This window comes from Drosophila suzukii, chromosome 2L (assembly GCF_043229965.1).
Source record: "Drosophila suzukii chromosome 2L, CBGP_Dsuzu_IsoJpt1.0, whole genome shotgun sequence".
NCBI lineage: Eukaryota > Metazoa > Arthropoda > Insecta > Diptera > Drosophilidae > Drosophila > Drosophila suzukii.
In genome coordinates, this window is record NC_092080.1 from 13,677,410 (window position 1) to 13,701,419 (window position 24,010).

General features: G+C 38.5%; 1 protein-coding gene across 1 annotated transcript in view; it reads right to left on the reverse strand.

Annotated features, from left to right (window-relative positions):
- LOC108019120 (uncharacterized) overlaps positions 1 to 18,179 on the reverse strand; it is a 129,989-nt gene extending 111,810 nt beyond the window's left edge. The window contains exons 1-2 of the mRNA XM_017086852.4: positions 17,802 to 18,179; positions 12,967 to 13,911 (exon numbers count right to left, since the gene is read on the reverse strand). The gene's annotated coding sequence lies outside the window, so the exon portion shown is untranslated. The remainder of the gene's footprint in view (positions 1 to 12,966; positions 13,912 to 17,801) is intronic.
- Positions 18,180 to 24,010: the final 5,831 nt, after the last annotated feature.

Sequence of the window (24,010 nt, forward strand, 5' to 3'; positions counted from 1 at the left end):
AATTTTTAACGTGTTAATGCCAAGGCGGCTGCTAACAAGTAGACAAACAAAGCGGGCAAAAAAAGAGGAAATAGCACGAAAAAGTGACGGCCAATGGAAGGGGGTTGACAAAATAAAGGGCCAGAAGGGCGGAGGTCCAGATGAGAAATGAAATCAACGCCGTTATTATTTGTTGTTTTTCCCCACCGCTTTCCCTGATAGACATTTTCACCCTCTGACTGTTTTTTTTGGCAACTTCTTTCACAGCAATTGCTCCTTGCTGTTTTTGCCTCTGGCAATCCCATTTGTGTGTATGTGGGTGCTTTCCACAAATGAAATTTAATTGCAAAAATAATAAAAACAAAGATAGAACAACTTCATTTGCATTGCGGATACAAAGGAATACATACAAATGACTCGGGAATGTTTTTGGCTTGGCGTAGAGGCAATAATGTGGTTTTGATTTTATTTCGAGGGGTGGAAGGGTTCAGATCAAAGCAATTTAAAACCCCCTTTAATATCCAAACCTTTTATTTGTTTAGGGAAAACCTTAAAAAAATACTACCTTTACTTTACAAAACGAAAACACAAACATAATATTTTTTAAATTAATTGCTCTTAATCTGAAATGAAATTAATCTTATTTATATTGGTTATATGATTTAATTTAGGGCATTATAAAACAATCTCTTCTCCTAAATAATTGCCATTTTCCAAAGCAAATAGCTGCAATTCAAACGCAATTTAAATATTCCAATCTACGCAATCTCCTAAAATGTTTAGCTCCATTTCTAATTTTCTCCAACCACGAAAAACACTAACTGACCCACATAATACGCAATTCAATTAGCCAACTGATTATATTTTAATTGGCCACCATTAAATAACGAAAACACTGGAACAGCAAAACAAAACTCCGCCATGTGAGCAGCCAATTCGCAAATATTGCAAAAATGCCCGTTGGCACATTGTTGGCCATGCTCACGTGGGCCACTTCAAAGAGAAGTTGGCAAAGCAGCGCATTACGCATACGCCCCGTTAGCCAGCACCGAGTAATTTGGCCAAAGGCCAAATAAGTGCCAGAAACGGCAAAGGGCGCAAAACATATTTGAAGCAGCAAACAATTTTCAAATTAGTAGAGAATTGTAAAAAAAAACACCCGCCAACCGCAAACAGCAGAAACTCAATGCGTTTATAGACATTTATGGAATTTTTTCGTTGGCAAATATGTGAAATATCTAATGCTAGAGCTAAAAAAAAAGTTGTTAGTTTATTCTGCCTGTTTATACATTTCCTGTGTGGCTTTTGGTTGCTTGCTGAGTGAAAATAAAACGATGGTTATAAAATTTTATGCCGATTGAAACGTACGCGAAAGCATATTTTCCTTTATGGCTCCATTTTATTTACCTACTGCTGGATCCTTTTGGGTCCTAGCAGCCTGCATTTCCGCATTGCGCGCCAAGGACATTATTCATTGTCCCCCTCCCCATTTCTTTGGGGGCCACTTGAGAGTGCAAGAGCAGATAATAATTCTTACATGTCGCAGCAAGTTGCTATTCCTGGTCCTTTAACTGGGTCCCCCGCCCTGTGAGTTTCCATTGCCTTTCCCTATCTCATGTTTTTTCTTGTTAGCCCACTGCCTTTGTCTTTTGGCGTCTTTTGTCTTTCACTTATGCATGTGCGTTGGCCCAGCTTCCGTTTTCTGCGATTTCCCCTCACTGTGCTGGTTGCACTTAAAGAAAACGGTACCTATGTACTAGAAATTATTAGTTGAAAATTCGTATATTTTATCTTTAAAGCTTTTCCTTACTTTGTTGAAATATAATTTTGACTATAAAAATGGATTTGTCTTTCCATAATATTTAAAATTATTTGTTTAAGGTATTAAAAAAAAATATGTTTAAAACAATATTGAACATAATATTGTACGACTTGAGCCGAGATAACATTAAAATATATTTGGTTCTGTTAACTTGATAAGCTAACCTTTGTATCTTAAGTCAGTTTGATTATTACGTTATAGGATTTTAGGAGAAAAATTCTATAAATTCCATCCTTCGACGTACAATGGTGGTTAGTTTCTTAAAAATTCGGGAAAAGACTTCTCCAAATGCATGTAAAATATTTTGGAGCTCATATTTTTTCTTGTATGTTTTAAAGCCTGTTCACCACACGAAATTTTTTGTGAGTAGAGGTGAACCGATTACTTAAATGTCCATAAGTTGTGACTGACTTAATATATGTTGACACCTTAAATAAAAATCTGTAGAAGGATATCTATGCAATTTATTAGCATGTATATCAATAAAATTGAGTACAAACTCTCGAAGATATTTTCATTCAAAACATTAAATTTTGTCTTTTTTTAAGCTGCGATATTACAAGTATCAAAAACTAAATATGCAGATCATTTTATATACGGGTATATTAACATAATTTAATGTCCATAGGCCTGCACCAAAAACACTATCAAGCTGTGTTATTTTCAAAATACTTTTCTCAGTGTTTTGGTGGGGGTCTTTATGACGAGTCAAGCCTGCCACATGAGCCCCCGAGGCATTTGGCAAGCGGGACAACGACAACGATGTCCCATAAAGTGCGAAAACTTAGGAGCAGTCAAAGCTCAAGATGAAGCCGGCCCAGAAGTTGAGACTAAAACTGAGTCTGCAGCGCTGCTCCTCTAATACTTTGATAATCCTTGGCTCCAGTCGAACTCACAGAGACACAAGCACAATAACTTTTGATACGCCGGAATTCCCTTTCCCCGAAATTCGTCCTGCGATGTAGACAGCCATTCAACTTTGTTACTCGAGCTTTATCGCAGTTTCGCATGTGTTTGTCTCTATATCTCTCTGTGCGTGCGTGTGTGTGTGTGTGCTGGCAAATTATATAAGCATGATAATATTGTATAACACATCGGATCCCGATCCCCACCCTCTATAGGACCCCACGATTGGCACAATGGCAACTGTGGCTCCCTGCCAATTCACTTTGTCTAGTTTCAATTTCAATTTGATTTCGTGCCACTCGTTGGCATCATTTTGATTTGCTTATTTGTCCGACTACTGTTTAGTTTCCCTACCCTGCTCTTTAGATTTATCTTTCGGTTTTCTCGTTAGGAACTTGTAAAATTGATCACTATGCTGGGAGGACTTTCTTATCAAGCCAATGAGTAGACATGTTGTACATTGTTCTCCGTGCTCTTTGGGGCTATTAAATTTTAAGTTTTCGGGGATTTAAGTGTACTGTGGTGTTTGAAAACTTTACAGATACGACAAGGGAATATCCTAAGTTCTGAGCATAAACAAAAGTGCTGATTTAGATAAAACAAATGCTGTCTTTACGAATGTTTTTGAAAATTTAACAAATACAAGAACATTGTTGTAAAAAATATTATACAAAGATATATTAAATATCAGGGTCTTCAAATAAGAATAAAGATAAATGATGAATGCTTTGACTTAATGTTTTTTTACAAAAGTAATGGTTTTCCAATCTCATATTGTTTGTATCAGTTTTCTGCCATTTCCCACTATTTAATTCCTAGGGTATTATTTCCTGTTGCTGCTTTTGCATTTTCAACGAGCAGCGGGGGTGTTGGAAAACAACCGCAACAGCCGCTCCCAACCGCAATCGCTTTTTCATGCCAAGCCAACACTTTCGTCCCAAAAACAGCAGGAGGGAATTAAGCCAGATAGAAAGAGAAAGAGCCATGTGTTCGGATAGAGATGGGTAGAATTTGTATCGCTGCATAAAGGCCAAAGCCCAGCAGAGCTTTCATAATTACAAATTGATAACTATTTGAACGTTAATCAGTTATGGCAGATCTGGGCCCGGCTGCATCGACGAAACGGTGGGAAACACATTGCAAATTTCACCGGAAGTGCACAATTTGCTTTATTTGTTAGATCAATAGGCCACTGATAGATATGGGCTAAGCCCACACAGTGCTGTTTATGCAGATGCCTAGCAAACTGGGAGTTGGCAGCATAAATACGTTGATTTTTAAGTGAATTGAGTTTTACGTAACACTCTTCAATAAAGTCATGGTTGTGCTTATCAGATTTATAAGTTGGAGCTTAAAAATTGTATTTTAAGTCACTCCAAACTACTGTCATGCATTTTAGAATATAATACATGTTAACTGCTGTTTATTTACATACAAGTACTTAAAAATATTTTAAATCTTTCCATTCCAAAAAAAAATATGAAGTTCTTTGTATTTAAAACTTAAGTATTTAAGTACTCAAATTGTACTTTAAAAAAAACAGGAGCTCAGCAGTATTTTGACACTTGCATCTACAGTTTACGGATAAGTCATGCAATAAGCCGAATTAAATAAATTCATAAGCACTTTGTTTAATTTGTGGGACTAAAATCCTAAATTTCTGATTTAAAAAGGATTATAATCAAAAAAAAAAGTGCAAAACCATAAAAAAAATTTATAAATTTTACTAATTATTGAAGAAAATATGAAGCCGGATAAGCGAAGTATGCGATTATATTTGACTTTTTTTTGCATGCGTCAAAAACTTTTCTTTCCTTTTCGATTTCCATGCCTGCTGCTTAAAGATTCAATGCGATTAAAGAGATTTAATTTGCAATATTTTCGATGGATGGGCACACACACAGAAAAGCCAAACAAGGCTAGATAGTCTCATTAGACAAGCAGGGGCGATTTGGGCCCATTGGGCTCATAAATTTAATTGATAATATTGTTGACAGGCGTGGAGTGTTTGATGGTTGAGGCTTAGCCGGCGCCAAAAGCCGGGCACAAATATTTGCTTATTTGCGGGGCAAACATCGCCCGATATAGCCACGTCGGCCGATGTCTGTTTGCCCATTAAACATTTGCGTTTGACTTATAAATATTTTATCGCACTGCAGTTGCAAATTTATGTTTAATGCGATGCCACATGTATGAATGTCTGAATACCTCTCGAAATCCACTCAAATTATGCACAACGCATGCAGAGAGCTCGGCCCTAGAGCCTCTGGCAAGAAGAGGAAGCACAAGTGGGCGGTGTTTTTGGGGGCGTGTCGGCCAAAGAAGCTGAAGAAGAAGAAGCAGCTGTATAACTTTACATAGACAATTATTTACAAGTGCGCAGTTAGCAAGCCAAAACCGAAATGGTGGTGAAAAGGACAGGTGCTTTTGGTCGAAACTTTTCACACTCAGGAAAACCATTAAAAAACAATTATTTTAAGGGGTGTACTCTCATGGAAACCAGTAAGGCACAGAGTCCCTTAAAATTTTAAATATTATTTAAACTGTTAAATCATCAGAATTTTCCTTATTCCCTTTGCATAAGATACATTTTAAAAATATTTATATTGAATAAGATAAATTTTCAATGAATAATATTAAACATAAGCAGTTTTAAACGTTACGTTTTTAATGCAAAAATTGTACTATGGTATACAACAAAGGAAAGCATTAATAACCTGATAAATCTCGCATAATTTGACCCCTCACATCCCCATAAAACCCCAATTTCCAGCCACACTAAGAGTACCCCAAAGGAGCGTATAGAAAGATTTTCGCAATCCATCTCCCTTGGCATCCATCTGCATGTACGAGTGCCAAAGTCTCGGGCTTAAGTGACACTAACCACTCGGATAGGAGTTGGGCGGAAAAGTGGGGAGTTTGTAAGTTGTGGGCCGGGAAAACCCACTCCGAAATAACCCCAAAAGCACTCCGCACTCCTGCCCAAGTTGGTGTTATGTTTTGGCTGCTGGTGGTGCTTCTGCCTTTGGAGAGCAACTCAATCTAAATGCGGTACAATGACATCTAAAGTGTTTGGGCTAGCTTTTTTCCATGATGCCAACTTGTCAAGCCAGAACCCCTAAAACCTACCCCCAGTGCCCCTACTTTTCCGGCATATATCTGTGAAGCTCGGTGACATTAGTTTTGCTTTCTTAGAAATGTGTCACGTAATTTCCAAGTGGAGCTGCTCAGAGGATTGTATATGGCTGGCATTTAACTTAAATGTATGTAGAACATTTTGGCATTACGCATGGCACACTCAACCATTCCCCATCTTTCTCTGGCGACTGTTTCGCACTCTTTCCCCCGTCCATCGTATCGCAGAATGTGTGTCAGTTGACGTTTAAAGATCGTTAACAGTGTGCCCAAGGAAGGTGCTGACTGGGTTCGGGGAAGAGCCCCCAGATAAGTCGTAACAAATGCTGACTTGTTCAACAAATCGTGGCCCTGAAACCCGTTGGCTTTTCGGATCCATTTAACTGAACAGCAGAGAGAAACTTACAAATATGTATAAAATAAATATAATCTCTATCTACTTATCTGTATCTATAGTATATTTTTTCAAGTACAATAATTTGATGTTAAACATTTTATTTTATTTTTATTTTAATTTATTATTTGTTTTTATTTAAAAAAAATTTTTTTTCTGTGTGTAACCTATAAAAGTATCTTCTCCGTCGTAATCTGCTTACTGTTTAAAATTATATCCCTGCAATAACTCAGCAAAAAATCCTTGTAAATTGTTAAATATATCCGCGTAAATACAACCTTCAATTGAAGAGCCCTGATTAAACCAATCGACCGCAGTGGTTAAGAGAGGCTTGCGTTGTTACAAAAAAAAGTTAAGGCAACTCCCTCATATGGCCAACAAATCAGCACTTAACGTTAATTACGATTTTTACGCTGATATGGCATTTAAAATGATTTGCTCCCTGTATTATCGCCATGGGGGAGTATGGAGTATGGAAAAAAATGAAGGGAAAAAAAATAAAACCAGGGAGAGATTAATGAAATGCACGTCCGTTGTTGGGGTACAAAACTTTTGTTGGCAATTGACTGCAGACAAGCGGGAAATACACACCGACTCATACACACACACACACGTGGGGAAAGCGCATGCAGTTGACATTAACTGTACTGCGCAGCTCGGGGGTTTCCCTGGTTATAAAAAATGTTGCTCCAATTTGCTGGTGCCCCCGCTCCTGTTGCGGGTTGAATGTTTCATATGCAAATTAGTGCTAGAGAGCGAAAGAACGGAAACAGAAAGGACCCGAAAGTGGAGTCCTGGCTGCTGTTGTTGACTTAATTGGGCGCACATTAAATTGCTTAACCAAAGAGCCCTTAAAGCGGGCTAACCCCAAAGGTAGACCCTAGTCTTCCCGCTCCCTGTAACTATAACAATTGTATATAAATTGTTGTAAATTGCAACTAAGTCGCATAACTGCTTACAAATATTATTATAAATAAGTACTTATGTAAAAATTTTTTTTAAAGTTTTTTAAGAAACATACAACCCATATACAATATTATCAATCATGTCATTACTAATTTAACAATCCAAATATAAAATAACTATTAACCGAATATCATTTCTTACATTTTAACTTTCATTTTAATTTAATTATTATTAATACCTTTTTATGTAAAAACTTCCTCGTATTACTAGGTTCTTCAATGTTTTTTAAGAAACATAATACCCAGTTAAAATATTATCAAACATGTCATTACAATAATAATATAAAAGAAGTATTAATGAAATATCATTTTATTCATTTTAACTGAAATATCGTTAAAGTTGTTTTTTAAGCATGTTTGGAATACTTTTTTTTTGCTTATGGCTTTTAATATTGATTTTGGTACTGCCTAAATAATTTATGTATGTGTTTTTAATAGCATTCTTGTTTATTTGAGCCTGTTTGGAATATATTTGCCTAGATAATATATTCTTGTGTATTTAATAGCGTTCAGTAATTAAAGGTTAAAACCCCCATCTTTCCAAAAACTTCAAGGTGCTTTGTCGAACATCTTCCGCTTTCGAACAAAAGATAACAATCTACACATGTAAATATATACTGAAGTTACAATTAAAAACCAGTAATATATACATTTGTGCACATACTGGTATATGCCCTCCCTTTCATAAATATAAACCTCCACCCCATTTCCATTGTTGTTTCCACGCAGTTTGCCATTGTTATTTGTTACACTTCCAGTTTACATCAAAACTGCTGTCTAGGCCTGCCATTTTCTCACTTTCTCCTTCCATTTTCTTTATGGTCCTAGATGTCCCTGCCACGCCCCCTCCTCCAGCCCGGGGCCGCCCCCTCATCATTACATTTCATTAAGCCGGGGCCAAAAAAAAGGGGGCCACAGCCACAGTCAAGATTCGCTTTCGGGCCTAAGTTCCTGTTTCTTTTGCTGCTGCTGCCGCTGTTGCTTTTGTGTTTATTAAACGCTTTTCGGGGCGCGTGTTCATTCAATTTGTTTCTGCCCCAGCCAGAGTTTTGTGCTCCTTGTTCCTGCTCCTGGACTGAATGTTATGTCTACATGCCTGCGTCTAAATAAACACAGCACCAACAAGAAAGCGTATATGTGTATGCTGGGGAAAATCGTTTTAATTGTTGTGTTTAAATAACAGACGAGCCTGGAGCCTGCAGCTCGCAAGAGAAATTGGGGCCAGCAGCACAGAGCGTGTGTCGCGGGGGCGTATACTTAATATGACGCATACGCCGCGTGTTCGCTGTGTTTGATGTCGTGCGACCGCGTCGCATGAAAGCGAGCGAATGAATTATAGTTGTTCAGCGAAATGTTTTGAGCTCCTTTGCCAAGAAGCAAAAATTAATTCTGGGGCACGGAGAAATCAATTGGAAATATCACTTTTTGACTAGGCCACGTTTTGTCAATGAAGCTAAAATTAAGTTGCTTTAAGTAAATCAATAGGAAAGAATCTATGATATCAGATATTCATTAGGCTATTTTATAATTTTAAACAAATATTGACAAAATGAAAATATATGTACAAAAATATTAAAGAAGCTTAAACGGATAAACATTGCTTTCTATATTTTTTGAACTTCCTGTTTCGTCTTACTTTGAAATACATTCTTTACCTAAGTTTTAAAGTGTCTTAACTTATTTTTATCGCCTGTTCTGAGCTCTGACCTTCTGCAGCCAGGCCAAGTGCAAAAGTTCTCTGTGTTTTTATTAATTCCACGAGCATAGGAAAATTTATTGAAAATGCCTGTTGGCAGGACACGTAGCAAAGAAAACTTTTGCCAGCAAACGCATTTCTTTCTGTTCCTTTTTTTTACTTTATTTTGTACGTGATGCCAGCGGAAAAAACAGCGTAATTAAAAACGAGAAGTCGTTGGCTCTTGATATGTGTTTCTGTAATGGTGGAGGCTGTTTGGCTGTTGGGCTGTTTGGCTGGGGATAAATTTAGACAGCGTTTGCCATCTGATATGATAAATCTACTTAATCCAATAAACAAACAGCGGGGCAGCGGACCAAAATTGAAGCGTTGCGTTGCGATGCGAGAATGCGAATCGTGCGTGCGCAGCCAGCGAGGGAAAGTGCCAAGTTTTAATTGTGAAAGTTTAGCTGGGGAAAACCTAGGATTGCGGGTGGAAAACCTGGCGCGGTTGGTGGGGTGGCGAAAGCTGCCACACAGACACACACACACTCCCGGCAGGTGTGGCAAATTGCTGCCCGCACTGGGACATCGAAGCCAGCATGCGACAAGCCATGAATTCAAGTTGTTCTCCACCCCCGAAACCGGAAATCTACAGAGCGAAAAATTCAAATGGCCCAGTATATCTAAGAAAGTGTGAGGAAAGATTATCTGGTCTCTAATATCTAGTAATAAAATAATTATATCTTGATTGACATTCATTTCATTTCATTTTATAAGCGCCATTTGGTTTTAGAAAATCAAAAATAATATTAACAGTAATGTAAGGCGTTTTTCTCTGTGGAAGGACGTTAGTCCTGCCATTCAGCCAGCCGACTGTGCTGTCATTTTGCGTTACTTGTCATCAGCTTCATGCGTTTTGACATTTTTATTAGTTGAATACTCCTTAGCAGCACGCTCCATTGCCTGGGGTCCCTGTCCGGAGTTTTGTGTTCCGTGTCCTGGGCCTCGTCCTCGTCCTCGTCCTTTTCCCCATGCTATAACGTCTAATAAGTGTTTACTGCGTCATGAAGCGACGGCAGTGCTTTAAAGGATCCCTTTTGGGCTGGAGGGAGCGATTTAAGTTTGAGTGCTTCACAGGGTGTCGTTTTACAAGAAATGCACCCGGGGCCCTTTCGATTCTCAGTCAATAAATATAAAACAAATGTAAGCGATTCTCGAATTTCTTTGGGATTGATTAATATGTTCTGAAAAAAATTATAATTCTGTCTGGATGAACCAAACCATGGGACAAAATATTCTGAAAAAAGATATGACTTTTCATTCTGACTTACATACACCATTTCATTTATTTACATATGTAATTTTCTTTATATCAATAAGACTTCTTGGTAAAATAAACATTTACATTAGATCAATCAAAATATTATATAAATCAACTTTATGGTCAAGCTGATTAGCTTCCTGCCTTGCAGCAAATGACTGTCCTCTATTTCAGGAAACTTAAATTCTTATTGAATTTAATTATTTAATTCAATAATGCCTTTCCCCACATTAAATGCCAAACAAATGCTTGATATATTTGCTCAACTTTTCATGTCAGACAAATACAGAATGTTCAGCATTGCCAATCGTAGCTTTAATTTATGCAATTAAACAGTTTAATTAGTCACGCAACTGCAAATATAACAACAAAAGGAGAAAACAACAGATGTTAAATAAATATTCGTATTAAGTGCAGCTGATATGCGAGTAAAAAACACAGTTTAACCATTTACTGGGTTGTGTTTATTTGGCGTTAACCGAAAAACCAATATCAGCGAATGCAAATGGAAAAACAGCAAGAATTTCTGGAATGGCACCAAGCGCAAAACGCAAAACGCAATTGAAAATTTAAAATTAACTTAAATTATAACAAAGCAGAGAGTAGAGTTGGTTCGGCATTAAAAATAGTTTAGGTAAATCAAGAACTTTGAACTTAAAAGCAAGTTCCGACATTTTCCTTTCAGCGCGGACATTCACAACAATTTCGCCAACTTCAAAGAAGGGACATTAAAAACGTCCACAGCAGGAGGTGAGTACTCCTCGCCAATGCTAATAGAGTGTCCGAGGACCAAGAAGAAATTGCCAGCGATATTTATGACGGAGAAAATACCCAAAGTCATACAACGACCTCAATGTCCATTTGCTAAAGTTGCCATAAAAGAAAGGCCCCTGCCGTTGCCATTCGCATTGCCTTTCCCTTTCCCCCGTCGCCGAGAAAGTTTTAAGCATCTGGCGTAGGTCCAAATGAAGGCAAAAGGCAGCGAGAGCGAAACTTTTAAATGAAATTTTTGTGTTAAAGTTTTGTCAGGTGAGGCCACAGGTAAGCAGCCACGCAATGCGACAACAGCAACCTGGCTTAGGGTCAGCGGAGCGGCCCAGGATCCCCACTAAGCACCTGGGAGCCGCCCACTTCATGAGCCACCGCACCACCGCAGCGGTCCACCGCAGTCGCACAGCCACACCTTCGCAACATGCCCCATCGAGTGGAGGACACAAAGTTGCAGCCGTATTGTCACGTAAAACGGTGACAGATTCCAAAGACGACGATGGCAGCCAGGCAAATAACATTAAAACAACAAACAACAATGGGCCATTCCGGCAGCGGGAGGCAGTGGGTCTCATCATCATTACACTTAGGAAAAATATGACATTTAAAATATGGCATAAGAAAGGGGTAAACTGGGCAGAAGTTTCTTGTTTTCTATAAAATAATGTCCTTAGACAGGTCCACATAATTTTTCAAATTTTTCCTATATTGGATAGAAAAAGGTTTTGAATTTTTGACAAAGGTTTGCAAATTTAATAGCAAATATGAAGGTAAGATTTCTATGAACTCTAATGTTTTAAAGCTGCTTCAATAGTGTTAAAGCATCCCATGATTTATGAATATTCAACAATGATGCGAGTAGTCTAAACCACTTCTAAGAAGTGCTTATCTCGTAGTTTTTCTATTTTAAAAAAATATCCTTATCGCAAAGTTCTTTAAAAAATATATATTTTCGATAACCAACGGTCTATTTTCTATATAGTTGCCCTGTTCCCAAATAAATTCTAATTTTTGCAAGTGTCCTGTTGTGTCACCTAGGTGTGGAAATGGCAGTATCTCCCCTATCCCAGGACGTGAACGAAAGTTACGTTCTGTGACTCCTCCGACTTAATGGCACTAGCCATACACGCGTATAGCCACTAGAAAATTCCACCCACTGCGACTTTGTTCCTCTGTCGGCAAAATGAAATTAGTAACACATGCCGACCCAGGACACCGACCGACAAAAAAGAAAATCCTTCGTTCGGCTACAGAAAAGAACAGCGCAGCGCGTTTGTTTGCATTTAAAGTAATTACAAGAATTTTCCATTGCATATATCCGCGTGTGTGTGCCAAGGATATTTGCGCTCTTTATGCTCCTAATGCTCGGTTTGAATTATGACAGCCTGGGCTGCTAAAGCGGCCAAAAGACCTAATGCGTTTTTAAATATGCTGCAGCGGAAACCCGGTTGGCATTAATTAACAGTGGAGTGCAGGCCACGGAGTTGTTGCGGCTTAGGATTTGGCGGATAGCGAGAAGGGCTTTCTAAATGACTTGCAGACATTGCGGAGGATTGGGTGAAAAAAGGCTGGTGAAAAATACGAGCCTGGGAAATTGCTACATATTTTATGGGGCATTTAAAGGATGTGAATTTTTCTTAAATTCCAAATGAAAAGCAAGTCGGCAAAGTGTGCACATTTATATTTGTTGATGCCTTTGCTTGGCCTATATTTTCTTCATGAAATATTAAATGCAATATAGAAAAAGAATACATGAAATATTATATGCAATTCAACAAAATTGAAAAAAAAGATTTTTTTTACCTATAAACAAAATATAGTTTTAGCCAAATTCGTTTTTATATGTAAGAGCCAGAAGCCTGAAATATTATTAAATTGCCCAGCCAAACGTATCCTAGATTAATCTGAGAAAATAAGTACTAACCAGCCTGCAAAAGCCACTAACCACCGAGTGTAAAAGCCAGTGTGTGAATAGATAAGATGATATCTTGCACATACCTGTTGCTGTTCTCCTTAGCTTTCTCAAGGCTGGACCGCACGGCGTATACTTGATATTTGGTTTTTAGTGTACAAAAACACTCACTGCACTAGCACATACAATTTATTGAGCCAACACACACACACTCGCGGCACTTAATTCCATCTTTAATTTCAATTTCTGGCACGCTTATATGTTTGCTCAGCTATTCCCGGGCACAGAATCCTACAAACGGAGGCCCGAAAAAAATCCTTGGCGGTAATCATGCAATAAGCCGTACTTGTGGCACACACACACGCGTTTCTCTGGGGTCAGCCTTCTGCTTGGGGAGTCCTGGGAGGTCCTGTCTCGCCTTTGTTGGCCAAAAGGAAACAGCTTGAAATGCTATTAAAATATAATCTTCTGATAATCTGCACTTAATTTCGTGCTCTAGCCCAAAGGAGAGGAAAGACGTTTATATGTCCTGGCCGTCAGCTGGTTCGTCCTTGTTGTTCGCCTTTCCCCGTTCTTTTTCTTCTGGCTTAGTGAAATCTTTTAATTTTTTCTCCACTAAAAATTGTTCTTTCACTTCGTTACTCTGTTGTATTTGTGTTTATATTTTTATTTTTAGTGCAGCTTTGTGTTTTTTTTCGTTCTCTTTTGTTCACGTGGGATTCTGGATTTCTTTTTTTTCCGAGCTTTGTGTAAGTTTTACGCTCCGCTGATTTTTAATGTTTTGCCGTGCCCGTGCAACAAACTCGTTCATGTGCGTGCGTGTTGATTTCCTTCGGTGCTACCTTTTGATAGACCCGCACTCTATTTTCCTTCCGCGCTCGTCTATTGCCTTCTGTCGAATTTATCAAATTTTCCTCTTTTCTCCCTTCAGTTCTTTTCCTTCGGCCTTCCCGCTCTCCTATTTTTTAATCAAATTTCCACTTGATTGGAGTGACGACAATTTAGTTGATTTCCGGTTGATGTTGATGCTTCTGTTGTGGTGTGGAAAAGGACCATGAAAATGGGAAGAGAAAAGAAATAAGAATTAAATTAGTACAATTTATTTGGTATGTCAATTTAAGTAAAGTGTTGCTCAAAAACTTTTCTAGAATTTTCATTGCCAGAAAATTTTATTAAGAAAATCCTCTGTTATACTTTTCAGACCTTTTGGAAATGTTAAACTTAAGGAAGTACAATTGATAAGCCTTAACTGTTTTTTCAATAATGTAAAGCAAAGTAAAAAATATTTAAATAGATTTCTTTTAAACAAAAAAAGGATTCGTTATTAATATCTTCAGAAAAACCAATTGTATAAACACTTTCCGGTTAAAAATAATTTGAAACACTATTTAAATTGTCACTAAGAGCATTTATTTCTTTATAGTCCAGATCCGCCTACACTTAATGGCCATTTCATTTCCTTTTTAATTTAATTCCGAGCGCCTTGCGCCTCGCATATTACTTAATTTCCACGCTTCCGCTTTTCAGTTTGAGTTTCTCACACTTTTCCCGCCATTTTCCCCCCACGTTCCTGCGCCTTTTCCACTGATCCTCTTAACGGGACATTGCCAGAATGTGTATGGAAACATTTTCACAAAACCAAAATGCAACACCCACACTCCCGCAAAAAAATGGGGGAAAATGTTTTCCATTTTCGCTGATTTTATTCCAAGTATTTTCTTCCTGCTGTCGCCTGCATGAAATTATAATTGTGTTCTCATCTCTCACCGCAGACAGTAAAACATTTAATTTCCTCATCGCGTTAGAAAGAGACGGGGCTCTTGGTATGTGAAAGAGACGGCAGGAGAGGCCTGTTATAATTCCTTCCGGTTATTTTTGCCGCCAAATGGCGCTTCGTGTTTCTAATTCCTCGAAAAACCTATTTACTCTCCCCCCAGAAATTGCCCCATATTGCCTCGTTGGTTGTCGTTTGGAGATTTTCAAAAAATAAAAAAAAGGAACCATAAAGAAAATTACAGAAAAATTAAATCACTTCGCCCCTTCACATTCCTTAGTCTCGACAATTTTTTTTTTTCTGCTTGTGCTCTTGGCATTTATGCTTCATTTATTTTTGATGGTATTTTACCAACGCAAAACGTAAATGGTTTATTTGGAATTTGCGCGACGCAAAAATATTATATGCACTTGTGTTCCTTTATGGCCTGGAAAAACGTAAAGCGTAAAACGTAATGGGGATTAAACCGAATGCGTTGTGCTTAAATTCAATATTTGCTTGGAAATATTCAAGCCAAACAAGGTAATATTGTGCGCAAATAAATCAATTTGTGGGCTTTGTTCCAATGAATTTATTGATGAATAACATTTCAGTATCACAGTCAAACTGCTGGCAATTAGTTTCGGTTAAGTCTCAATCAAATTATAATTTCCCAGTCAATCGGGTTGTGGAAAGGCATTCCGATATGTGTTTTAAAGGGCTTATGTTTGGCTTATTTATGAGAATTGCTCACTTGAAGAGCTGCATCTCGCACTCACACAGACACACACAATCCGCCTACTCATAATCAGGATATACTTGAATCGGCTATTGGGCTTTTCGCTCTGACGGATCTGCTAATGAGCCACCATATTTCATTAGCCTTTCAGAGCCGGTGACATATTTTCGAGCTCGCTAATTAATTAAATTATATTAAATACCTGAGGGCCGGTGGGGCTGTGGGCGTCCATAAAAAAAGTACGGACAATAAAAATTCATCAACTGTCGTTTTATGATTTCGCGCTTTAAGGCCTTCGCTGCCAAAGAGCTGCACAAACACAAAATGTTCACAGTCTGCGGTCTCATTTTCGAACGCATTTTAATGAGGTTTCCACTGGAGAGGGGTGCTGCTGCTGCTGCTGCTGCAGCACAGACTGTATTAATTAAAAAAGGGTTTCCATGAACTCTGCGCCCGGGCTAAAATGTCAACCAGGCGTTGACCCAGAAAGGCGAAAAAACTGAAACTCTGCCCGGCGTTTAAGGATCGCTTTAAAGTCCTTTTTCTCTTTGCAGAAAGTGTTACACGTGTCCTTTTCCTCTGAGTGTGTGTGTGTGTTTGTGTATATATATGGACTGATGGCTCCAGGCTTCGAGGAACACAATTTCAATTTGAGCAGAGTGGGGAAAATCGCCCAACTGCCTTTTGCTTTCACTGCCTTGTAAAGCACACATAAAAAAACACATATCAATTTGGGATCCACTTTGAGGGCTCAATTTCAGAGCTGACACTTAAAGTGAGGAAAACTATTTAATTTTTCCATATAAATTTATAAAAATATCAAAAGTTTATTTAAATCAAATTTACTGCATTTTACTTGTAAGCAAATATATGCTCCAATAACTTTGGTGCTTTAAAAATGTCCACTATACAATTTTGAAATATCTTTTAATCTTAGAAACCCTCATTTATGTATCTGAATCTCATAAATTCAAGGACTTTCTCACTGTGCAGTTGCTTTAATTTCTGCTTGAATGCAAAGCAAAGGTTTTTGGGCAGCAGCAAAAAAGGTTCGCCCTTCGCATGTTGACTTGTCTTGTGAGTCAGAGCCAGACTTTGGAGGCCATAACAATAACAGAAAACAAAGGGCAGACCGAACCGCCCCAGAAACCCGAGGCTCAATCTTTTGTGGCGTCTTCCCAGGCCAGAGGACCAGAAGAAACCTTTTCAACTTGATTAATTTCCCACAATTTAAGTTGATGAGAGAGAGACGCTGGTCGAGAATTTTCACAGGCCAGTTCAAATATCCTGCAGGGCGTCTACTGTCCGTTGGCCACTTTGTGATTTCGGTCCTGATGGCTTTGCGAATGTGTTGCGATTAGGTAAACGAACCTGCGACTTGATTTATCCCTGGAGATTGGCCAAAAAAAAAATTAAGTTTCCGTTCCCTAAGAAACCTAAGCAATCCCGAATGCACATCAGTTACACAGCACAGGCACACAGAAATCGATGCAAATTTTTCTGTAAATAGTTTGCCATGAAAATCCATCTCGTTACTCAAACAACATTGCTCAAATGTCAGATTGTCCGGCCATATTCCAAAACTAATTCCTATGACTTCCTCAACTTTTGCAGCTCACATTCCCGCTTACAAAAATATATAAACCAAAAAAGTTTCATCTTCTTCACAAGTTTTCCTGCTGCTGTTGCTGCTTTTCTCAATGATTTATTGGGCGAAATGGTTTTTGTTTGCCAGTCTGTTTGTTTGTTTGTTTGCCAGTTTGTGTGCTGTTGTTTTGGGTCCTTCACTGGGCCAAAGGTAAAAGAACTTTGGAGAGTTTGAAATGTTGCCAATATGTTTTTACGGCCTTCGCTCGGCATTTAGAGCAAAAACTATGCCAACTATTCGGTTACTTGAAAATCGAACGAAACTCGATACCGGGGAGAGATTCTTCACAATTTATCAATAAAATCCTGCACCGGAGACCGGAAAGTTTTCGGCCAAAATTCGTAACTGTGAGTTGTTAGAAATGTTACTTTTTCTTTGCTTTATTTAAATTTTGTTTACTGTAGTTTATTTCTGGCCTTGGTTTTGTGGGGTGTAGGTCGGTTGTTTTTGAAAAAAGTTATGGGTTTGAAACATTTTATTTATTCCGTACATGTTCTGTTTGATTTGGTGATCCGGCATTTTAATAATAATTTTAAGAGGGCAGATGTCTTGAGCAAAACTTTTCCTTGAATATATTTTGTATTTATTTAAGTTTATTGAGTTTGTAATTTTGTCTTGTTTGTGGTGTTTTCAGAAGACAAAATAAATATATTTTTAAGGTTTAAGATTTTATGTGGGGTTTTTATTTATTTTTAGAATACATTTGTTTTCTGATTTTAGGAGGGAAAGTAATATGATATTATAGGTATTTTTTTGGGGAACACATTTAAGCTGAGCTTACATTTTGGCTAAGGTTTTTCTGAATTACTTCAGGCAGTTCTTAAGGATTTTTCCTTCCAGCTTGTGCACTTTCCATTCGCTCTTGGCCTTGTTTGTTCAATCCGTAACCCGGTACTCGCCACGCGTAACCGACTTTTGGTTGTTTACCCAGCAACTTTAAGGTCCACCGGTTCGTTTTGGGCCCCCTTTTGGTGCCACCGAAAATCGCTCATACGCACTGTTCACCCACTGACACACACAGACAACCGACCGAACGCGCTGCTCGTCTCGGGGATTTTTAACGCAGAGCCTGGCAGCATCGGGCCGCCTCAGTGAACGGATGCTGGAGCTTGACTGAAACGCCGTGGTTAACTAGCCAGCCTTTCGACGGTGGCAGGACCTACTACAACATCAGGCCGAAACCGACGAGGCCAGGACGAAAAAGTCGAGGAGCGAACGAGGCTCGCCGGAGTGGCGGCAGAGATCCGAGGATGTTGGCAGCGAACTTCTGCCATTACAGCATCCCTGCCAGAGCTTTCTGGGGCAAGCTTTTGGCCTAAGAGAAAGTGGTTTAAGGAAGAGAAATTTTCAGAGCTTGAAGTCCTCATTCAGCGGGCTGAAAAGGACCTTAACGGGGAGAGAGCTTTTCCAAGCTTTCGACTAGACTTTGTTTACTTTTTTAATGGCTTGGCTTAAATACTAAAAATATGTGTTATGTTACAGGACATTTTTAAAAATGTACACAGAAGGAAAAATTTAATCAAATTGTTCTTGATTTAAGAACCCTTTAGTCTTAAAACCCGTGTAAGCACATTTTTAGCTCAATTCTCTCAACATCAGAACAAAATGGTAGGAAGAGAAAAGTTGAGTTTGTTTAATAACTTTTTGATAAGTATGCACTATTGGCAATAGTAGTTTAGTTGTTGAGATAAGCAATTCAACTTGATTCAAGCTCGTTGAGAGCATTTCGAACTTAAAGAATGTCTTTCTATTTGAAGAATATTTTCAGCTTAGATTATACGGTAAAAGTTCTCCTTGTGTAGACACATATTTTGTTTAAATGGGATATCTAATATTGTAACATCCTTTGGCTTAAATTAATTTGTTATACATTGACTAAATTGCGTTGAAGTCCATATAACTATCAGGATAGTCCTTTTATTACATTTTTTAATTAACCAAAAATATAAAAACTAATTTGTTGGTGCCATTTTTTTCTTAGATATTTTAACGACAAGCCGTAGAGCACAAAATCCCTAATCACAGCTGCCTTGAAGGGCAATCAATGAACTCGAAACCCGAACTTCGACCATCGGTTTGCTGGGCAAATGAAAAGCTGGCCTAAACGCTCAACGTTGGCCAATGTACAAATTTGTCCACATGGTTGACTGGCAGACAGCGCTAATTAAACCACACGGATGGCAACCATGGCGGCGGGCAGTGGCCAAAAACCAGGACATTAAAACTGATATAAGGCCCTGGCGAATCAGTGGAGCAGGCCAAAACCCACAGACACCCCCGCACACACACACAGGCGTTGTTTCAGCTTGCAAGCCATTAACTGCTTTGTTAGCCCGAGGAAGGCGGGGGAATGTGGGGAAGGTGGCGGGAAAAATTGGGAGGTGGCACCTTGATTGTATAATGGAAGGACGCTGCCTAAATGCAGCCCCCGTGTCCTGTAAGTGACACGTAGAGACAATCGAATTGTGATTTGTCAGCGGAGCGGAAGAGGGGAGAATCTGGTGTGCTCCGTGTCCATGGAGCACTCTGTCAAAGTGGCAGGACCTTCCAGTGGCCGGCAGTCAAGCCGTCTGCCGCTCCACTTCCTTCCACTGCCTTTGGCCATTAAGTGGCGCACATGTTTGGCCCACACCAATGTCCTTCAGTTCACTCCACTCCACTCAATTCGGAGCTGGCCCAAAAAGGTGATGGCCAACGCACAGGTGTCTCCAGTCTACACGGCAAGAAATATTGCCAGTGAATTATTTTAAAATTTGTATACCCCACACGGCCAAAAACGCCGGGTATATTCGTTTCGAGCCAAAAATTACATGGCTTTAAAAACTGAAAATAGGTTAGTGGACTAAAATAATGCATTATTTAGTATTTTTAAAAAATATTTATTTTTAGACCTAAAGGAATTTTTAATAAAAAAAAAGAAGAAAGAAAAAGAAAGTTTATTGTTATATGGTATTTATAGTACATCCTAAAAGCATATACTTTTATTTTCCCATCATTTTATGAAGGAAATCTGATGAAAGCCATGATGATTTATAAGCGGAGGGCAATAAAATAAGACTGAAGGCGACAAGCTTGTCAAAATAATTATCCAGGCAGTCATATGGAAACCTTTTCATCCTTAAGCAGCCGATGCAGACTTACTTTTGGCTGCAGTTTTGGTACACCCCAAATGGAAACTTACTCTATCTTCCACTTTGTATTTGTTTGGGCCAACTTGCTTTGGTAGTTGGCCTGTTAATTTTGTATGGTGCCGTCATAAAAGAAAATCTTGGAGATTTGTAAAAAAAAAGTTACCACGAAATAAGAGCAAGCAACAACTGTGACAATCTACATAAAAGAGCGACTCGGCGACTTCCTCAACATTTTCCCGCCCCAGTATCGTCCTTATTGCTTTATTTTCCGCCCTCTGCTCCTGGGTTGGAGCAACTTTTTGTGTGTGCGCCAAATGGAATAAAAGCTGAAAGTAAGGACGAACAAATCCTCACAGCTGTCCTGGCAACTGACGCACATTTCTCTCTGTCATATATCATAGATTTGTGCGGGGGTTTTCCCAGCAGCCCAGTTGCCCAGCAGCCCCTCAGTGGTCAGTGCTGTGTCTCATCATTCCCAGTTTTTTTTTTTCAACATGGGGGAGTTTTTCTTACTGTTGTCTCTTATCCGAGTAATAAACTTAAATTGTTATTTTACCTTGAAAGCGCCACAAAAAGATTTACGGTCGTCTTGGCACCTACTCACAACCCCCTCACCGTTTTTCCTCTGTGGTTCTGTTAGCATTTTTATGCTCATTACATCGCATTCGAGCTCCCTAGTTTTACCACTCCCAACCTCGTTTCAATTTACAACAATCTGCGTCTTTAAGTTGCTTCTGCCTCGCTTTTCACTTCCAAAGCTTAATTTGATTTCCATTCGTTTGTTGTTGTCGCATATTTATTAGGCCTTATATTATGATGTCTAGAAAATGTCCAGACAATTTATGCCTTCCCACAGGCGAGGAAAGGCGAGATAAAAGCCGAGCTGGGAGCTAGGGATTATGGCTATTTAGGCCGCTGGCGATTGGCTTCTCGTTGGGGTAGGCTTGTTCTGAGAATCTTAAAGAGCGGTAGCTTTTCACAACATTTTTAGAACCAAAATCTAATTTATATAATATTAACTACTGCTTTATAATTTGATTAAACATTTTTTAAATACATTTTGACTTATTGTGTTTTGTGAAACTTATATAGCTTGAGCTTTTCACAAATTTTGAGTACCAAATATGAATTTGTAAAATATTTAGCACTGCAACATAATTTGATTTAAAATTTTAAAATATATTTTGACTTATTTTGTCCTGGGAAACTTAGAGAACGTTAGTTTTTGTCAAGCTTTTAGCACCATAAAATTATTTGTAAAATATTTTGTACTATATTTTGACTTATTTTGTCCTGGGAAACTTAGAGAACGTTAGTTTTTGTCAAGTTTTTAGCACCATAAAATTATTTGTAAAATATTTTGTACTATATATATATTTTGAGTGATTTAATTATAATATTTTTTTTTTGTGCTAAAGATCCTTGACTTTACAATACTATTAGCATATCTGATTTAGTTATTCAAAAACTGACTTGTACATTTGAATGACTTTGTATAATTAGCTCTGCACTCCAATAAATTAATTTAATTCTTTTTTCGCAACCCATCTTCAGTCGATGCCTCATTATTATCGCATTGCTGGCAACAAAGTTGGCCGCACTTCGTTGCATACTTTTGTGGCTACGACTGTCAGCGCGGCTTGGCTGTTCGCATTATTAATTAAATGCAAAATGTTTACAATAATAATTTCAGCATGACTTTCCCGCCCCATCCAAATTGCCAGAGGGAATCTCGAACGGAAGGAGCCATAAATTTCGCCTTTGGTTGCCGCGTTGCAAGATGTGCGTTGCAAGTCGCGAGTTGCAGCGGCCACAAATTGTGAGTTATCTTGGGTCCCCAGAACGGCATCCTCCTCGGTGGTTAAGGTTGTTCTTGTTCTTGTTGTCGCTGTATGCAAACACATTAAATTAAATTATTGTCACTGGGCGGCTGCATCCTTGCATCCCAGCATCCTTGCAACTCCGTTGTCCTTGTCGCTGTCGTTATTGTCCTCGCCTTAGTTCAGCTTGTCGTCTGGCTTGTAGGGCTTTTCCCTGGAAAATGGGCGGGTGGGGAAAATGTGGGTGGTCCTATGCTAAACGGCCAAACTTCTTTTCGCTTTTCGACCAGAACGCGTTTCATTAGGCTTTTACGCATTAGGCGGGGGGAAACGACAGGGCGGTAAAGACAAGACGAATTGTTCCCAGGGGAGGTATTACAGACCATCTTGCTGCAATCCCTTTGCGGGGTAAAAGCTCCCAACGGCAATGCAATTTTATTAATAAAGATAGCGCTTTGAAAAGTAGCAAAACTTATTACTTTTTCAGTGATTTAAGAACAGTATTGCGGTGTAAGAAAGCTAAAAATATTTTAGGAATATTAAAAATGCTTACCCTTAAGGCTGTTTAATCCTAACTTACCTTTATGCACATAGATTTATTTAAATCATATTGCAACATAATACTTTCGTGATGCCTTATAACAGAAAATAAGTTTTTATTTTTTATTTTTATTATTAATAAATTATTTTTTAATTGTAATGAATTATCTACAATTTTTTGTTCTTTTCAAAAGTATTTTTAGAACAAAGAATTCGTTTTGCAAAGAAGTCAACACGAATCAAATTGAATCTAATCTTATGTATTCAGTCCGTAACTATTAAATCATTTTTCGTTCTTGCTAATTTCCCTGTTTCTAAGAGCTGTCAAGTTTTTTGGTGTGTGCTTATTATCTATCAATTTAAGAATTTTATTTCTTATCAAAATTGTTTTTAGAAGTAACAACTAGTTTTGCAAAGAAGTTAACACGAATCAAATTTAACCTAGTCTTAGTTAATCAGTTCATAGCTATTAAATCATTTTATTCCTGCTAATTTCCCTGTTTTTAAGAGCTGTCAAGTTTTTTGGTATGTGCTCATTATCTGTGGCTGGCAACGTACAACATTTTAATAGCCGCTAAATGCAGCAGTTAACAAAGACACACACTCCGTTTTTCGCTGTACTTTTTATGGCCAATGTAATTTTGTTGGCGCTCAGTCGTGCGAATCGCTGACTTTGGTCACTCCTTTACTTAGACTTGCGAAGAGGAAAATTCGTGGCAAGCTTTTGACGGGCCAACGCATTAGCAACTTTCACCGGCTTTTCATGCGTTTGAGGGCGCACCATTAGCAACTTGACTTTGGCGACTCAAAGGCATTTTAATGAGCCACCAGTTGAGGCCACACTCTTTTTTTTCTTGTTGTTTTTCACCGCTCATGCCAAACAGCAATTTCGGTAGGAAAAATGCAAATTTTTCTTGAGTGACCGTCGCTAAAGTTGCATATTCATGGTGCAGATATAAAAAGCCCTAATGCATTTGCGTGCAGGAATTTCTTTGCATATTACAAGCTGACCGGGCCAGCGGTAAAGTAAAAATATGTGAAACATAAATTCACTCAACACAGAAGTGCACTTTCCGAAGGGGTGCGAAGAAAACCCTGCTCAAAAGGATTTCTCAGTCTGGACTAACTCTGGTTCAAGCTCGATGGAAACTAAACAAAAGTTGGCCAATTGGTTGGTTACGAAACAAACGTAAGAAAGTTAAGGAAAAAATGTAAAAACTCAGTCTCCCCATAAAACGAAATGAAAATTGTACAACTGCAGACGCAACTAAGAAAACATTGGATGGCAGGGCAGAAGTGGGTTAATTTGCCAAAGGATATAGGATCATATGTGTGTGTATTGGCCCACTCACATAATTGCCAAAGCGTGCAAAGTTTCATTGTTATGAGCTGCCTTCTGCTGGCAAAGTTTTCCAGGGGGGAGGAAAATGGAAAACCGAGCGAGTGAAGGGCGAAAGCTTTTTGCAGTTTAAAGCGCCCTGTTCTGCATCAGCTTCCCT